The sequence below is a fragment of the Lepidochelys olivacea genome, assembly GCF_965140295.1.
Source record: "Lepidochelys olivacea isolate rLepOli2 genome assembly, chromosome: 14".
NCBI lineage: Eukaryota > Metazoa > Chordata > Testudines > Cheloniidae > Lepidochelys > Lepidochelys olivacea.
Genome location: NC_140424.1, coordinates 32,029,833 through 32,049,322, shown reverse-complemented (window position 1 = coordinate 32,049,322; position 19,490 = coordinate 32,029,833). Strand labels below are relative to the sequence as shown.

At 46.7% G+C, this 19,490-nt stretch overlaps 1 pseudogene across 1 annotated transcript; it reads left to right on the top strand.

The window, feature by feature from the left end:
• Positions 1 to 276: 276 nt before the first annotated feature.
• LOC311531302 (C-type lectin domain family 2 member D-like) lies at positions 277 to 19,120 on the top strand (annotated as a pseudogene). The gene is made up of 6 exons: positions 277 to 369; positions 938 to 1,036; positions 15,278 to 15,465; positions 16,414 to 16,517; positions 18,156 to 18,270; positions 19,082 to 19,120. The product of its transcript is annotated as a C-type lectin domain family 2 member D-like (transcript).
• The last annotated feature ends 370 nt before the right edge of the window (positions 19,121 to 19,490 follow it).

Sequence of the window (19,490 nt, the reverse complement as noted above, 5' to 3'; positions counted from 1 at the left end):
GGTTTTAATCATCATGGCACCGCCTCTGGCAGGGGGTTGGGCTGCTGGGCAGGGAACAAGAAACCACAAATGGCCTCCCCCACCCCTGACCTGTCCTGCTTGGTCCGTCTCGGTTTCAGATCGGCTGGAGAGTCTGGAGCAGGGACGGGGAGCCAGGGCCAGGACCTCTCCCTCGGCTTTGCTGCTGCCAAATCGGACCCACTCAGACCGAGAGGAGCTGACCCCAGCCCAGCACCTGCAGCAGCGTCTGTGTCCTGAGTGTCGCTGAGAGGGACAATGGGGCCAGCAGCTGGGTTGCTGAGAGTGAAGAGCCGCTGTAGGAGTTGTGTGTTAATGGCAATGGACACCTGGAGACTTGAGGGAATCCAGGTAATGGGGCATCTCTGCCTGGGGGCAGGCTGGAGAGAGACCCTGAGACTGCCTGGGGTGCTGGAAGGGGGCGTGGCCCTCCCACTTTTTGTCACTGGCCCCGCCCCTCCCCCTCCTCTTCCCCCTGAGGTCCCCCCACCCCACCTCTGGCTGGCAGCTGCAGTGCAGACAGTTGCAGGGAGCTGTGGATGACCCTCCACTTGCCTGGGGTGGGGGGCCGAGAGCAGCCCCAGGTCCGTATCCCTCCCCCCAGGCTCCCTGCCCAGAGCAGGGGGAGGGTCTGTAGTTCCCCACAGCTGCGTCTTACCATGGCCCGGCTGCTGCTCTGAGGCCCTGCTACCCAGCCAGAGCCGGATCTTGGTAACAGCCCCAGGGTAGCTCTAGGGAGCCATGGATCCTCCATCTGCCCTTGGTGGGGGGGTCTGCCTGACCCTCTGGGCTCCCCTCCCAGAGTGTCTGACGGAAGGAGAAATCGACAGAACGGTGCATGTTCCAGGGCAGCTCCAGCCCCGGTGCTGTCAGTGAGACGTGTCCTCCCAGCCCTGCCTGACGGGTCTGTCTGTTTCAGACCCTCCTTGTAACTGCCAGAAAAGTCCAACCCCTAGAGTTGTGGTTGCACTGATAGTTGTATCGTCTCCTTTGATCGCTGCCATCATTGCTCTGGCAGGTGAGTGCCCAGCTTCCGCCCCGCTCCCTTCCCCTCCATCTACGATCTCCGTGCATCCCATTCCCCCGTGACCTACCACGCTCTCTCTCTCCTCCCGGCCTGTCTGGCTTCTGCCCCTGGGACAGAGGATTCCTGGGGGATCTTTCTCCCCGACCCTCCTCCTGCTCCCTCCCAGACCCCTGCACCTGGGCACTCTCTGTGTCGGGACGATCTGAATGATATTAGCCCCCCCAGCCCATCTCTGAGCACTTTGGACCCAAGTCGCCTTTGCCATGTGCCATGAAGCAGTCCCTGTCCAGGGTGTCCAATGGGACATGGTGCAGCGCATCCCTGAGCCCTTTGCCTTCCCTGTGTTGCTCTGAGGTTACCAGCCTGGCCTTCCTGGATCTTCAGGTCACGATTGTGGCCGGGCGGCAGGTGCTGCAGTGTCATTGAAATGAGCCGTAGACGTCAGTTGAGACCCCTCCACCAGCGCAGTGTGGAAACCCCCCAATCGCTGAGCTTGGCCATGAAGGGTCCCTTAGCACCATTCACACCCCCGGGCTGCCCAGACAGCATGTGCTCGTGCAGAGGGCGTCTGTTTGCGCTGAACATGAACCCTGCTGTATCCCCCCGTCGTCTGGGGCAGGGCGTGCTGGAGGCTGTCAGGGATGGGATTTCTCTACTGCCCTGGGATCCGATCACTGGGCCCCAGGAGGGTTTCTGCAGAGGGGATTGAATCCAGGTCTGTCTGCATTAGGAATCCTCTGTGCCAATGTCATGACATCCGTGCAGTTGAATTGGTGCAAACCGCTAAAGCAGATGCACTGCACTGGTGCACAAAGGAGCTTGCCTTGGTGCAGTTCGCTGCAGGAAGTTACCAGAGCGAGCCGCACTGCTCCAGCGCATCTCCAGGAGGTGTTTTGTTATAGATGTAAGCAGTGTCAGGATGAGCTCCACCCTGACATCTGGTGGTGAGGTGTGGCAAGTTGTGGAAAAGAACTTCAGGGGCAGATCTCATTTGCATAGGCACACCCACCACGCCTAGAATGAGACCATAGCTGCCCAAATGGTCACTTTGGCTGCTGTGGGATCCCCAGTGTCTCTGTTATTGGGGCAGGAAGAATAAATTGTTATTACCCTGATTATGGGAACTGTGCTTGGAACTGTACGTGGCCTTTTGTTACGATGGAGGGATTCACCATCATCTAAGTAGCACTCGCTAGGCAAGGGTCATGGGTTCCAAAACTGTGTGAATGGAGAGAGGCTGGGGACAAGTATTAATACTTGGTGGCATGGGCCCCTTGGTGAGGGCCTTACATGCTGATTGCATTTCCTCCTCTCTCCACTGTGGAATATCAGAGCTAATTTTGATTTCATTAGAAGTCTAGTTATAGGCTGCTGAGCTCACTTTGGGCTGACAGTGCCCCAGCACTGGGGCTCCCCTACTATAAGCTGAATTCACCTAAGAGCTGAAATCACTGAGTGTTGTGTTAAGTAGTGGGGGAGCCTGAAGATATATTGTGGAGCAGATTGCGGGAGGGCTGGTGAAGCAGTTCGACACGGAGCAGTGTGTGGATGGCAGGAGCTGCTTGTGGGCCGTGGAGCTGAGTGAAGGAGTTCGTGGGGCGGCTGGCGGAGCGGAGCGCAGCTGAGCGAAGGAGTTCGTGGGGCGGCTGGCGGAGCGGAGCGGAGCGCAGCTGAACGAAGGAGTTCGTGGGGCGGCTGGTGGAGTGGAGTGCAGCTGCGCGAAGGAGTTTTGTGGGGTGGCTGGCGGAGCGGAGCGGAGCGCCGCTATGGAGCTATGGGGCGGTCAGCTTCAGATCACGTAAGGTGCCTCTTACCCCCGTCCCATTTCCACCCAGGTTGGGAGGTAAAGCTCCGCCGATAAACTTTCGAACTCTGGGGCTGCCCTGACCAGGGACAGAGACTTTTGGGGCATTGGACTTTTGGGGTTGCTGGACTCAAGAACCAAAGGGAAAAGGGCATGCCCCAATTTGCCTGGGGTGGGGTTGTTTTTGCTCATGGGTTGTGTTATGAATCCTGTTGGTGGTGTTTCCCCAACATAATGCCACATTGTTTCTCTCTGTTATTAAAAGACTTTTGCTACACTCAGACTATGTGCTTGCGAGAGGGGAAGTATTGCCTCTTGGAGGCGCCCAGCGGGGGTGGTATATATTTGTCCCAGGTCACTGGGTGGGGGCTCGAGCCGGTTTGCATTGTGTTATTGGAATGGAACCCCTAGATATTGAACCCGGCCCTTGTTGCTGCCAACTCTGACGGGCAGAAGGGTTACATACCAATAAAATAAAAACCAGCAGGATCTTATTAAAGGGAAAAAGGCAAAATACCACATTTATTGTGAATACAGAAAGAATCATAGTAAGCAGTTTGTTATAGCTATAACATTCCATTCAATCTCATATTTATTCTCACATTCATTCATACAAACACACACACACAGGTTCTGCAAGGTTGTTATCATAGTTACCAGCCTTAGAGTTGCTCATGCCAAGCCACTGGCCAGGTGGCCTGGACATGAGGAGGGAGCAGGGCCTTGTCAGATGCTCATCTGATGCTCCTGGAAGTTGGTTTGCAGAATCAGACCCCAAAGTTCTCACTTTTTAGAGTCTATTTTTATAGGAATTTCTTCCTATGCCAGTCTATGGGAATTGCTTCATCATGCTGTTGCTGAATCAATCAGCAGATAGCACATTCCTGACGGCTCCAAGATGTTATCTTGTTCTTTGGTTCTCCCATTCTTGAGGCTGTTGGGTGGATTCCAGTCTGCCCTCCGGGGAGGGGGGGTCCTCTGGTTATTTCCACTTGACGCCTTCTTCAGCCGATGGACACTGGATTCTTAGGCTGGCACCTCCCTGATCATTCAGTTATTATCCACACCAAGCATCCATCCACATACATCCTCTATCTCTATTTTAATCACAATTGTTAATACAACAAAAGGGCGGGGAGTCTCTGGGTGCTGTTTCTGTTGTTAGAGTATTGCTTTGAGTCTCTCTCTCTGTGAATTGCTTAGAGAACAGACTCTGTCTTAGAATGTACTAACACAGTTAGCAGCTTGCAAGTTTCATACATAGAGGGAGAGAAACAGTACCAAAAACCAAGAGACCTCTTAATTAGTAATACCCTGGAATTTAAACTCTGGGGAATCAAACTCATTTGTGATTTTAATACAGAACTTCTTTAATATGATCCAACATAATCCCCCTTTTGACACTAAGATTTATAATCGTCAGTGTCACTTTCTATGTAACCTATTCAAGAGAAAGTACTGTGAGTTTGTGATTCCAATTCATGCCACATACATGATCCTAGTGATGTATCTTTACTATAAGGTTCTGGGGCAACAGGCAAGGTGAGGCACACCCACTTTTGAGGAGTCCATTCGGTACAACCTCTAGTGTCCAATAGCTTCCCTCCCTCCCCAGCCCACTGGCTCAAGGTCCAGGGTAGCCAAAAGGATCCCATGTGTAATATGGGGAGTGGGTTAACCTTCAATACCTTTGCCTCCAGGGACTGTTGGTGTGCAATTTTGACAACAATTTCTCCCATTAATAAGTCTGCTTTACAATAGTGGAAACATATTGCATCCATTCATATTGATAAGTGTCAACAATGATCTCTTTCTTTTTTAACAAATGCATCAAACCCTTAATATTTCCCAATATGACCCAGAACATTTTGTGTTCCAAAGTAGCTAGTGCAAGTATCTGCATTTCAGTGCATCCCATAGCTATGGCTGTGTAGTTTCCTATTTCTAATATTTTTTTTTCTTATGGATAAGCCATGTGGTAGTATTAAGCCATTACTAAAGATTCCATTGGCCTTTTAGGTTACCCAGACCAATTTGGACCAAGTCTACATTGGCATGTACTTGTTTTTGTATCAGGCTGTCCTGTAGCTGGGACAGAAAGCTTAATTTATTTTTAAGTTCCTGCAGGTCTTCAGTATTTTTTTTTTAAACACACAACAGTGCTAGCAACAAGACAAAACACAAGACAAAACATAGAACACAGAACACAATTTCTATTGTGACAGTAGATTCATGGTATTGGGTTGCTTTTCAGCTGGCATCAGCTTTTCCTGATTTTCTGAAAGACAAAAAGAACATGTTTCTACCCCTTTTGGGGTGGCAGATTATTGCTTAAAATATTTCTTTTACAAATACCCATATTTCTTTTACAAATACCCTTGCTGATTGCAGGCAAAACAGAGAAATTGCCCCCATATTTTCCTGTTTTTGTTCTATAGGCAGGCCAGGTTTCAATGGCTTTTATCTTTTAAGGGTTATGGGGAAATTATCCCACTGTTTAGTCATTAAATCCCTGAGTTTTCCTTCTTATACAGCAGACCAAGTTTATAATGTTTTTCCTGCTGTGTTAAGCTTTAAGTTTTATTTACAGGTAATAACTGAGAAGCATCATTACCATACGACCTTAAAGGATTTTTCCAAAAATCATACACACTATACGTTGTTACAGGGATACTTATTATCATTAAATTTATTAAAATTATCTTGTTATCCCATGCCTTTTATTTAGACAATTTGTTTGCTGACCAGGTATGTCCTTTATCTGCAGCTCCTTTGTGCTGCTAGTTCTTTCCTTCCTTTATCATTTAGGTAATTTGCATTTTCACAGAAACTTCCTGCTTTTGGATTTAAAGCCATCAGCAGCTCAGAGACTCTATCTTAAAAGGGACACAATCAACTTTCACCAGAGTTTTGATTACTTTTAACTTCTGCTTCCAAAACACACAGCAATCTGAAAAAGAAAACCCAACCTATTGTGGCTCCCTTTGGAGCCCTAATAGCATTTTAATTAAGTAGCATGGTATGTTTGCATTTCTTTTGCCCCTTCTACAATATACCCTGCACATGTTCTGGGGCAAATGCACATTTCTTCCATAGTTTAACTTCTATAACATTATCCAGATCCATTTTTACATAAGGTGTCACTATTTCTTTTTTTGCTTACAGAGTTTTCATGTACCTTTATCAAAGTGACAGTCTGATTACTCAGAGCCATTTTAAGACTCAGTGTTTCTAACATTGCTTCTTTTTGTTTTGTGCACCTCACCCCTGCTGTTGCTTCAGAGAGGCACTGTCTTTTTTTAATTTTTTTTTCTACAACTCTCATCTGCTATTTTGTTACAAAAACAAACAAACAAAAAACAAACAAAAAGAATCCAAAAAAATTTTTTTTTATATTCTCCTGATTTTGACTGCCCTGCTGCAGCCACAACTTAAAAACATTTTAAATTTTGTAAAGCATTGAGTTACCTTTTAAGGGTTAAATGCCAAATCCCAAAGCCAAACAACACTAATTACCTGTGTCTAGCAAAAAGGTCTGTCAGTTTTGCAACTTTGAATTAAAGAGTCAAATGGATTTTTAGTGGCATTATTTGAAACAAAAACAAAACTAACTGGTCCTTAGAACTTTACATATTTACACACACACAGACAGATACATACACGTTTTCTTTTCCTTAACATCCCTTCCACACTGCTCTGTTTTTTACATCTTACATTCCCTTTATACATTTGAGGCAGTTAAGTTCCAATAGAATCCTCTTATGTTCTTTTAGCAAATTTGACTAAATTGTCCAGTCAAATGATTTTAATCAGATAGTTTATTTTTGCCTGGCTAATTTACAGACATTCCTTTGGAAAAGGGCCCATTTTTCTTTCAGAATGGCTGCAAAGAAACCAAGAATGCTCTTTCTCTAACATTTTTCCTTTTTAACATTTTCGGTTAAAAGTTGTTTGGGTGAAATACAAAGTTTAACTGCTTAATTCCCTCCAGCCTCTGCAGAGTTAACTTTTTTTTTTTTTTACTCTCTTTTCTCTTTGTAATTATGCCTGGGGGTGCCGTACATAGGGCCTTCTCCCCCTTTACCTGCGTCCCTCCAGCCTCTGCAGAGTTAACTTTTTCACTCTTTTTGTATTCCTGGAGTGCCTCTTTCACTATTTTCAGCTGGCTTTGGATATTTGTAGCCAGCACCTTCCAATTGTCTGCTCCCTTTTCCATTTGTGCCTTTTCCTCTTTACATAAAGACAAGCGGAGGGAAGAATCCTTACATGCCTCCCACAACAACCAAATTGCTGCTGCATCTCTTTTGACAGCACTAGAAGGTTTGTATATGAGGATATACTGAGCCAATCTATCCTCTAGGTCCGAAATAGTGCAGACATCAGCTAGGGTTTGTTTAGTCCAAGGACTGTGCCCAAATTTTTGAAGGATTTGTTTAAAAGGTGTAATTTCTTTAACAAAAGGTGAGGTTGGAGTTCCTTCTGACTCCATTCCTCCCTCTAGTACTGGCTTACCCTGTTTTCTTTTAAACATCTTAACATGGATATTTCAATCTCTTTGTCACTGCTGGTATTACTTAGCAAGTGACACAGCCTAGATTCTGAAATCATAGCTTAATCTATGCGTTTTTCCCCTGATACCTTCCCGGAGGCCAGCAGGTCCCCTGCTACCTTCCCAGAGGCCAGCAGGTCCAGTTAACCTATTTCTCCCTGCTACCTTCTCGGAGGCCAGCAGGTCTGGTTAACCTATTTCTCCCTGCTACCTTCTCGGAGGCCAGCAGGTCCGGTTAACCTGTTCTTCCCTGCTACCTTCTCGGAGGCCAGCAGGTCCGGTTGACCTGTTCTTCCCTGCTACCTTCTCGGAGGCCAGCAGGTCTAGTTTAATCTGTTTTCCCTGCTACCTTCCCGGAGGCCAGCAGGTCTGGTTTAATCTGTTTTCCCTACTACCTTCTCGGAGGCCAGCAGGTCCCCTGCTACCTTCTCAGAGGCCAGCAGGTCTGGTTTAATCTGTTTTTCCTGCTACCTTCTCGGAGGCCAGCAGGTCCCCTGCTACCTTCTCGGAGGCCAGCAGGTCTGGTTTAATCTGTTTTTCCTGCTACCTTCTCGGAGGCCAGCAGGTCCCCTGCTACCTTCTCGGAGGCCAGCAGGTCTGGTTAACCTAATAGAAATGCCTAGCTCACTAGAGCTGGCGGTGTGCACACCAATATTTACAATAACTGAGGTTTTTTACCAATATTCCCCCTTTTGCAATTCTCCACCAAAATGTTGTACCAATAAAAAAATAACCAGCAGGATCTTATTAAAGGGAAAAAGGCAAAATACCACATTTATTGTGAATACAGAAAGAATCATAGTAAGCAGTTTGTTATAGCTATAACATTCCATTCAATCTCATATTTATTCTCACATTCATTCATACAAACACACACACACACACAGGTTCTGCAAGGTTGTTATCATAGTTACCAGCCTTAGAGTTGCTCATGCCAAGCCACTGGCCAGGTGGCCTGGACATGAGGAGGGAGCAGGGCCTTGTCAGATGCTCATCTGATGCTCCTGGAAGTTGGTTTGCAGAATCAGACCCCAAAGTTCTCACTTTTTAGAGTCTATTTTTATAGGAATTTCTTCCTATGCCAGTCTATGGGAATTGCTTCATCATGCTGTTGCTGAATCAATCAGCAGATAGCACATTCCTGACGGCTCCAAGATGTTATCTTGTTCTTTGGTTCTCCCATTCTTGAGGCTGTTGGGTGGATTCCAGTCTGCCCTCCGGGGAGGGGGGGTCCTCTGGTTATTTCCACTTGACGCCTTCTTCAGCCGATGGACACTGGATTCTTAGGCTGGCACCTCCCTGATCATTCAGTTATTATCCACACCAAGCATCCATCCACATACATCCTCTATCTCTATTTTAATCACAATTGTTAATACAACAAAAGGGCGGGGAGTCTCTGGGTGCTGTTTCTGTTGTTAGAGTATTGCTTTGAGTCTCTCTCTCTGTGAATTGCTTAGAGAACAGACTCTGTCTTAGAATGTACTAACACAGTTAGCAGCTTGCAAGTTTCATACATAGAGGGAGAGAAACAGTACCAAAAACCAAGAGACCTCTTAATTAGTAATACCCTGGAATTTAAACTCTGGGGAATCAAACTCATTTGTGATTTTAATACAGAACTTCTTTAATATGATCCAACATAATCCCCCTTTTGACACTAAGATTTATAATCGTCAGTGTCACTTTCTATGTAACCTATTCAAGAGAAAGTACTGTGAGTTTGTGATTCCAATTCATGCCACATACATGATCCTAGTGATGTATCTTTACTATAAGGTTCTGGGGCAACAGGCAAGGTGAGGCACACCCACTTTTGAGGAGTCCATTCGGTACAACCTCTAGTGTCCAATAGCTTCCCTCCCTCCCCAGCCCACTGGCTCAAGGTCCAGGGTAGCCAAAAGGATCCCATGTGTAATATGGGGAGTGGGTTAACCTTCAATACCTTTGCCTCCAGGGACTGTTGGTGTGCAATTTTGACAACAATTTCTCCCATTAATAAGTCTGCTTTACAATAGTGGAAACATATTGCATCCATTCATATTGATAAGTGTCAACAATGATCTCTTTCTTTTTTAACAAATGCATCAAACCCTTAATATTTCCCAATATGACCCAGAACATTTTGTGTTCCAAAGTAGCTAGTGCAAGTATCTGCATTTCAGTGCATCCCATAGCTATGGCTGTGTAGTTTCCTATTTCTAATATTTTTTTTTCTTATGGATAAGCCATGTGGTAGTATTAAGCCATTACTAAAGATTCCATTGGCCTTTTAGGTTACCCAGACCAATTTGGACCAAGTCTACATTGGCATGTACTTGTTTTTGTATCAGGCTGTCCTGTAGCTGGGACAGAAAGCTTAATTTATTTTTAAGTTCCTGCAGGTCTTCAGTATTTTTTTTTTAAACACACAACAGTGCTAGCAACAAGACAAAACACAAGACAAAACATAGAACACAGAACACAATTTCTATTGTGACAGTAGATTCATGGTATTGGGTTGCTTTTCAGCTGGCATCAGCTTTTCCTGATTTTCTGAAAGACAAAAAGAACATGTTTCTACCCCTTTTGGGGTGGCAGATTATTGCTTAAAATATTTCTTTTACAAATACCCATATTTCTTTTACAAATACCCTTGCTGATTGCAGGCAAAACAGAGAAATTGCCCCCATATTTTCCTGTTTTTGTTCTATAGGCAGGCCAGGTTTCAATGGCTTTTATCTTTTAAGGGTTATGGGGAAATTATCCCACTGTTTAGTCATTAAATCCCTGAGTTTTCCTTCTTATACAGCAGACCAAGTTTATAATGTTTTTCCTGCTGTGTTAAGCTTTAAGTTTTATTTACAGGTAATAACTGAGAAGCATCATTACCATACGACCTTAAAGGATTTTTCCAAAAATCATACACACTATACGTTGTTACAGGGATACTTATTATCATTAAATTTATTAAAATTATCTTGTTATCCCATGCCTTTTATTTAGACAATTTGTTTGCTGACCAGGTATGTCCTTTATCTGCAGCTCCTTTGTGCTGCTAGTTCTTTCCTTCCTTTATCATTTAGGTAATTTGCATTTTCACAGAAACTTCCTGCTTTTGGATTTAAAGCCATCAGCAGCTCAGAGACTCTATCTTAAAAGGGACACAATCAACTTTCACCAGAGTTTTGATTACTTTTAACTTCTGCTTCCAAAACACACAGCAATCTGAAAAAGAAAACCCAACCTATTGTGGCTCCCTTTGGAGCCCTAATAGCATTTTAATTAAGTAGCATGGTATGTTTGCATTTCTTTTGCCCCTTCTACAATATACCCTGCACATGTTCTGGGGCAAATGCACATTTCTTCCATAGTTTAACTTCTATAACATTATCCAGATCCATTTTTACATAAGGTGTCACTATTTCTTTTTTTGCTTACAGAGTTTTCATGTACCTTTATCAAAGTGACAGTCTGATTACTCAGAGCCATTTTAAGACTCAGTGTTTCTAACATTGCTTCTTTTTGTTTTGTGCACCTCACCCCTGCTGTTGCTTCAGAGAGGCACTGTCTTTTTTTAATTTTTTTTTCTACAACTCTCATCTGCTATTTTGTTACAAAAACAAACAAACAAAAAACAAACAAAAAGAATCCAAAAAAATTTTTTTTTATATTCTCCTGATTTTGACTGCCCTGCTGCAGCCACAACTTAAAAACATTTTAAATTTTGTAAAGCATTGAGTTACCTTTTAAGGGTTAAATGCCAAATCCCAAAGCCAAACAACACTAATTACCTGTGTCTAGCAAAAAGGTCTGTCAGTTTTGCAACTTTGAATTAAAGAGTCAAATGGATTTTTAGTGGCATTATTTGAAACAAAAACAAAACTAACTGGTCCTTAGAACTTTACATATTTACACACACACAGACAGATACATACACGTTTTCTTTTCCTTAACATCCCTTCCACACTGCTCTGTTTTTTACATCTTACATTCCCTTTATACATTTGAGGCAGTTAAGTTCCAATAGAATCCTCTTATGTTCTTTTAGCAAATTTGACTAAATTGTCCAGTCAAATGATTTTAATCAGATAGTTTATTTTTGCCTGGCTAATTTACAGACATTCCTTTGGAAAAGGGCCCATTTTTCTTTCAGAATGGCTGCAAAGAAACCAAGAATGCTCTTTCTCTAACATTTTTCCTTTTTAACATTTTCGGTTAAAAGTTGTTTGGGTGAAATACAAAGTTTAACTGCTTAATTCCCTCCAGCCTCTGCAGAGTTAACTTTTTTTTTTTTTTACTCTCTTTTCTCTTTGTAATTATGCCTGGGGGTGCCGTACATAGGGCCTTCTCCCCCTTTACCTGCGTCCCTCCAGCCTCTGCAGAGTTAACTTTTTCACTCTTTTTGTATTCCTGGAGTGCCTCTTTCACTATTTTCAGCTGGCTTTGGATATTTGTAGCCAGCACCTTCCAATTGTCTGCTCCCTTTTCCATTTGTGCCTTTTCCTCTTTACATAAAGACAAGCGGAGGGAAGAATCCTTACATGCCTCCCACAACAACCAAATTGCTGCTGCATCTCTTTTGACAGCACTAGAAGGTTTGTATATGAGGATATACTGAGCCAATCTATCCTCTAGGTCCGAAATAGTGCAGACATCAGCTAGGGTTTGTTTAGTCCAAGGACTGTGCCCAAATTTTTGAAGGATTTGTTTAAAAGGTGTAATTTCTTTAACAAAAGGTGAGGTTGGAGTTCCTTCTGACTCCATTCCTCCCTCTAGTACTGGCTTACCCTGTTTTCTTTTAAACATCTTAACATGGATATTTCAATCTCTTTGTCACTGCTGGTATTACTTAGCAAGTGACACAGCCTAGATTCTGAAATCATAGCTTAATCTATGCGTTTTTCCCCTGATACCTTCCCGGAGGCCAGCAGGTCCCCTGCTACCTTCCCAGAGGCCAGCAGGTCCAGTTAACCTATTTCTCCCTGCTACCTTCTCGGAGGCCAGCAGGTCTGGTTAACCTATTTCTCCCTGCTACCTTCTCGGAGGCCAGCAGGTCCGGTTAACCTGTTCTTCCCTGCTACCTTCTCGGAGGCCAGCAGGTCCGGTTGACCTGTTCTTCCCTGCTACCTTCTCGGAGGCCAGCAGGTCTAGTTTAATCTGTTTTCCCTGCTACCTTCCCGGAGGCCAGCAGGTCTGGTTTAATCTGTTTTCCCTACTACCTTCTCGGAGGCCAGCAGGTCCCCTGCTACCTTCTCAGAGGCCAGCAGGTCTGGTTTAATCTGTTTTTCCTGCTACCTTCTCGGAGGCCAGCAGGTCCCCTGCTACCTTCTCGGAGGCCAGCAGGTCTGGTTTAATCTGTTTTTCCTGCTACCTTCTCGGAGGCCAGCAGGTCCCCTGCTACCTTCTCGGAGGCCAGCAGGTCTGGTTAACCTAATAGAAATGCCTAGCTCACTAGAGCTGGCGGTGTGCACACCAATATTTACAATAACTGAGGTTTTTTACCAATATTCCCCCTTTTGCAATTCTCCACCAAAATGTTGTACCAATAAAAAAATAACCAGCAGGATCTTATTAAAGGGAAAAAGGCAAAATACCACATTTATTGTGAATACAGAAAGAATCATAGTAAGCAGTTTGTTATAGCTATAACATTCCATTCAATCTCATATTTATTCTCACATTCATTCATACAAACACACACACACACACAGGTTCTGCAAGGTTGTTATCATAGTTACCAGCCTTAGAGTTGCTCATGCCAAGCCACTGGCCAGGTGGCCTGGACATGAGGAGGGAGCAGGGCCTTGTCAGATGCTCATCTGATGCTCCTGGAAGTTGGTTTGCAGAATCAGACCCCAAAGTTCTCACTTTTTAGAGTCTATTTTTATAGGAATTTCTTCCTATGCCAGTCTATGGGAATTGCTTCATCATGCTGTTGCTGAATCAATCAGCAGATAGCACATTCCTGACGGCTCCAAGATGTTATCTTGTTCTTTGGTTCTCCCATTCTTGAGGCTGTTGGGTGGATTCCAGTCTGCCCTCCGGGGGCGGGGGGGGTCCTCTGGTTATTTCCACTTGACGCCTTCTTCAGCCGATGGACACTGGATTCTTAGGCTGGCACCTCCCTGATCATTCAGTTATTATCCACACCAAGCATCCATCCACATACATCCTCTATCTCTATTTTAATCACAATTGTTAATACAACAAAAGGGTGGGGAGTCTCTGGGTGCTGTTTCTGTTGTTAGAGTATTGCTTTGAGTCTCTCTCTCTGTGAATTGCTTTGAGAACAGACTCTGTCTTAGAATGTACTAACACAGTTAGCAGCTTGCAAGTTTCATACATAGAGGGAGAGAAACAGTACCAAAAACCAAGAGACCTCTTAATTAGTAATACCCTGGAATTTGAACTATGGGGAATCAAACTCATTTGTGATTTTAATACAGAACTTCTTTAATATGATCCAACAGTTTGCCCTGATGTCACTGCGTCACTGTGATTATACTGGTGCAGCTTGCTCTGATACAGATGGGCCCTGAATCCCAGCTCCCTGCTGTAATGGCAGGCTGTTGCAATGGGCAGCATTGGCTCTCACTGTGTAAGGTGGGAATCTGTGAGCTTAGGGTTGGTTACACACCTGCAGGTGCAGGGAGCTCTGCAGAACATGTGGCATCTGACCTGGAGATGGATGGTGGAGACAGCCTGTGCCATCAACTGTTAGTCACTGACTTCTCTGCTCAGTTCAGTAGGGCAGGGGTGTGGGCTACCGTGCACTGGACAGTGAAATCTACAGGGTCAGACATGCCTTGTGCGTGAGGTGAACACATGCTCGTTTTCTGATCACCGCTGCCACGTTTCCTAACTCTTCCAGACTTAGAGTGTCTGTTCCTCGCTGAGCGCCAGCCACATGAAAAGGCTTGAAAACCAGTTACCGGGTTACTGTGGTGTAAACAAAAGTGACGTGCTCGAAAACATCTGGAGAGGTTTGAGTCCGACTCCTCTCAACGAGACAGGTCTTTCAAATCCTCTTTGGTGTCACTTATGGGTGACCCCACTGTTGCTCTTTCATGGCTCTGAAAGGGTTACACTGCCGTGAGGGCTTCCAGAAAGTGCTTTTCTTGCTGCTGTGTTTGGGGAGAGAAAAGTCTGCAGGTAGGAGGTGAATTAAGTTCCATCATTCCTGGCCCACAGTGCAACAGGTCACTTCCGGTTGCTGTGGTTTTTGGCGCCCCCTTGTGGCTTTCATGCCCCTGTGTGAAAGTTCCCAAGTTCTTCTCAGTTGTTCACCTGCTGTTTGTTGCGAGGTTGAACGTCCAGCTGTTGATCTTGTGCCTGGGGTGAAATGCGCTGAGCTGTGTCAGTCCCTCGCAGGCTGGGAGTGTCCCTGGAATCCTTCTTGCCAGGCAAATTTACAGTGACAAACGTCTCCGTCCCCCTGCGTCTGATTGCCATGGTCCAGCCCCAGCTGGGGGTCCCAATGGGCTTGGCAAGCCGGTCAACTGACTGCCTGTTTGGCCACAGTCAAATACTCCAGCGAGAGCCCTGGGGGTAGGAGGCAGCCTGCCTTTCAGATTGCGTCTTGGAGCCTCACTTGTGTTTTCCGGAACCTGGTTTCATTGTTTTGCCTTTTTTTTCTGAGCTAAAATAACTCAGTGAAGTACATTTTTTAAAAAAATTAGGTAGATCCGTATCTATCGAAAGCTAAACCTACTGGAGAGAATGACATCTTGCTCTTTTTTGTTCCTGGTGGGAGGTAACCAATTCTGATAAATTGGTATTTTAAAATATCTGACCACTCTTTGACAGATTTGACTGGTCAGTTGACCAATTTTTGTACCAGTCAAATGCCCAATTCTAGATGCAACTCTTACCCTCCATGTGACTGTCTCATTCTCAGTGCTGACATCTCAGCTTTCATCAGCTGATCTGTGCCCCCCTGCTGGCCCCTCGTGCCCAGACGGCTGGATGGGATACCGAGGGAAATGCTACTATTTCTCAGAGATGGAAGGGAGCTGGACCGACAGCCGGAGCCGCTGCTGTGCACCGGGTGCCTTCCTGGCTGGAATCGACAGTGAGCAGGAAATGGTGAGAGACTCTTGAATTGCCATACACTGATCTTGGCACAGTGGTGGCTGCTGCAGTAGGACCTGGGCTCTGCCCCTGGGGTGAGGAGCAGCTCTGAGCCCTCCCGTGCTGGGAGGCCAGAGTGAATGAACTTCCAGCTGCTGAACGCCAGCCCTGGCTGGGCCCAGGGCCCTACTGTCTGTGTGATCACAGGGATTGCCCATTCTCAGCTGCCCCCCTCCCCAAATAGGGAGACAGCTTCTGTCTAGGGCAGGGCTGGCTCAGGCATGTCCTGGCCTGCTGGCTGCTGGAGTGGGACTGAGAACCCAGCCAGTGCTTCTGTTGTGGGGATGGGAAATGAGCAGCCAGCCGAGGAGGCGGGGGAGGAGGGGATCCTCTCAGATTGACTTCAGCTTGACTCGCTCCCACTTCACCTTGACTCGCTCCCTCCTCCTGCCTTGCTGTGGTGAGCGGGGGCTGATCTGTGAGAAGAGAGGTCTCTGCAGAGAGCTCAGACCCAGCAGCTGCCCCCAGCCCAGGGGGACTTGGGGTGTGGGTGACTGGGAGCACAGGGGTGGGGCTGCTCTGTGCAGGGGGAGGGTTAATACTGCCTGGGTGATCTTATACTTTGCAAAAGGCAGGGGAACACCCCCCCCCCCAAAAAAAAAAATAAACTGAGCACTCTTCAATATGGGGGGAGAGATAGCTCAGTGGTTTGAGCATTGGCCTGCTAAACCCAGGATTGTGAGTTCAATTCTTGAGGGGGCCATTTAGGGGTATGGGGCAAAAATCTGTTGGATGATTTAATTGGGGATGGGGGTGGGACTAGAAGATCTCCTGAGGTCCCTTCCAACCCTGATACTCTATGAATATATAGCTGGGATTCTCTGCGGCACAGAGCCCTGGAGGGGGGGGTGGGGAAGCACCGGAGCTGGGGCTGATACCTGCTGTCCCTCGGCTTTCTTGAAGGCGTTCCTGCTGCGCCATAAGGGTGTCTATGACCATTGGATCGGCCTCCGGAGGGAACAGGGTCAGCCCTGGACATGGGCCAACGGCACCAAATTCAACCACCTGTGAGTCTCTCTCACCCCTCTGGACTAATTCCCTGGGCTTGGGGATTCTGGTGTCTGAGCGGTTTGAGCTCAGGTAGATCCACCATTCAGTGCTAGTGAAACCACCAGACACGACCCTGGTCCGTTCGCGTCCTGCGTGTATCGGAGACCGATGGGAGCCGGCGTGTCCCTGAACTCTCGGCTCCTCCCCGCAGCACGGTGCTGGGCCGGAGACAGAGCCCGCCATAGCCAGAGGTGCCCTCGCTGCGCGCTGGATTTCAGCTGGGACACTCGCTGTTCTCCCCCAGCCCTCTTCAGCAAGGTCCCTGGGGTGTCTGACCCCCCCTGGGGAAAGGAGGCAGCAGGGAGCTCAGGTTAACAGTGGCCGCTAGAGAGGGCAGCATGCCGAGCACTGCATGGCAGGTGCAGGTCCCGCTGGGGATTGCAGCTGGCAGGTTTGAGTGACATGGCTGGTGAGGCCTCTGAATCCGCAGCAAGGCACCGATGTTAAAGGAGCCTGCGGTTCACAGGTGCTGGATGCCTGGGGCTCCCACGGGAACGGGGTACAGTAGTGATGGCTGCCCAGCCACCACCCCGCGATGGGTTTCAGTGGGCTCCAAGTGTGATCACAAAACCAGCGCTGCTTGAACCCTGGGACTTCAGCAGTAGAAGCATGAGCCTCTGCCATAGGAGCGAAAGAATCCACTTCTTTAACTGAAACCCCCCGCCATTGATAAAGCTCTTTTGCAGGCCAGCCATTAGAGGGGGATGGAGACCCCCCCACTTCTCTGGTCTGGGTTACTTCAGTACTTTGAAAAATCAGGCTCTTTTGGCGCTGGGTCAGGGCTCCCCAATGGACAGTCCCCATTCTGCTGTATTGGACCCAACCTTTGGATCCCACCTGCTTCCAGCCTCACTGGGTCTGAAGAGCTACCAGACACTGTCCTGAGTTCGGGCCTCTGTGGCACTCTCCTGGGGTACAGACTCCCTGTCTGGTATGCTTCTTAGGATGTGGGACCCTGCAGATCAGCTGCTGTAGGATCCAAAACCAGTGCTGAACCCTCCCAAATCTCCCGAGAGGCATGTTGTCCCTAGAGCTCCACCCTCCACACCAGATGAACTCTGGGAGAGTCACGTGAGGGTTACAAACAAGGAACACATGCTTTCACAAAGGAACTTCTTCAACACTCTCTTTTTCCCCCATCCCCAATGGAAAGCTCAAGAGTTATAGATCAACGGAAAAGGAAACCCCTGAATGCAATTTCTTCTTTCAGTGTCATCTTGGTTCTGCTCCATGTTTTTCAAGGAGGCGAGATCCCTCCTGTCCCCCGCTTTTCCTGCTCAGTCGTCTGGTTCTGGTGATGGTCTGCCCCTCTTGTTAGAGGGCCGGTCCCTTTTGACAATCAGTCTAACAAATTCTCTCTGTCCTGCTGGGGACTGTCCATTCTCCAGCACCCCTGTGGGCTGCTCAGCATAGAGGGTCAGGAACAGTCAGCGGTTCTGCAAAGCCCCCGCTGTCCTGAGCTCTGCTCCTGAGGGGCTGGGAGAGTAGCTGCTCCGCACTCAGGCCTGCACTGTGGAGAACGGCTCCCCTGGCTGGGACTGGTGTGAAATGCCTGGCCTCTGCCTGACTGCAGCTCCCTGGCTTCTGTGTTGCAGGTTTCACTTAAGAGGAGGAGGTGACTGCGCGTATCTGAACAACGAGAAAGGGGTCAGCCGCTCACGGTGCTACATGGGAAGACAGTGGATCTGTAGCAAACCTGAGGTGTATGTGATGGTGTCATAAATATAAAGGGAAGGGTACACACCTTTAAAATCCCTCCTGGCCAGAGGAAAAATCCTTTCACCTGTAAAGGGTTAAGAAGCTAGGATAACCTCGCTGGCACCTGACCAAAATGACCAATGAGGAGACAAGATACTTTCAAAAGCTGGAAAGAGGGAGAACATCAAAGGGGTCTGTGTCTGTGTCTGTCTGGGTGAGGCTTTTGCCAGGGTCAGAACAGGAATGGAGTCTTAGAACTTAGTAAGTAATCTAGCTAGATATGCATTAGATTATAATTTCTGTAAATGGCTGATAAAATCAGTTGTGCTGAATAGAATGAATATTCCTGTCTGTGTGTCTTTTTGTAACCTAAGGTTTTGCCTAGAGGGATTCTCTATGTTTTGAATCTAATTACCCTGTAAGGTATTTACCATCCTGATCTTACAGAGGTGATCCTTTTCTTTTTACTGTTTCTTCTATTAAAATGTTTCTTTTCAAGAACTGAATCCTTTTGTCATTGTTCTAAGATCCAAGGGCTTGGGTCTGTGGTCACCTATGCAAATTGGTGAGGATTTTTACCAAACCTTCCCCAGGAAGTGGGGTGCAAGGTTTTGGGGAGGATTTTGGGGGGAAAGACGTTTCCAAACAACACTTTCCCAGAAACCCGGTTAAACGTTTGGTGGTGGCAGTGGAAGTCCAAGGGTCAAATAGTTTGTACCTTGGGGAAGTTTTAACCTAAGCTGGTAAAGTAAGCTTAGGAGGTTTTCATGCAGGTCCCCACATTTGTACCCTAGAGTTCAAAGTGGGGAAGGAATCTTGACAGATGGGAAAAGAGACTGCACTCGAAAGGGGCTCAAAATGAGACTCCTAGATGTGACACTTACACAACTCACACCTACTTGAACGAGCCAAGATCTCAAAATCAGGCAGTGGGGCCCTCAAGCAATAAGTGTGTCTCGTTGAAACTCATTTAAACTTCGTATGTGCCTTCTGCTTTTGAACCTTTTAAACTCAGGGTCACGTTGTCAAGCTTTTCTCTGCAGCTGAGAGGGAGTGATCTCATGAGAAGGAGTCTTACCTCATTTCCCCAGCATGTGGCTAAGGGAAGGCCTTGTTCGTTTAGGCTCCAGAACAGCATTTCTCAAATGCAGCCAGCAGCCGATTGTTTTGCAGCCACAAGAGCCTCCAAAGTGCCCCAACAATCGCTCAGATGTTAAGTATTAAAGGTGTCT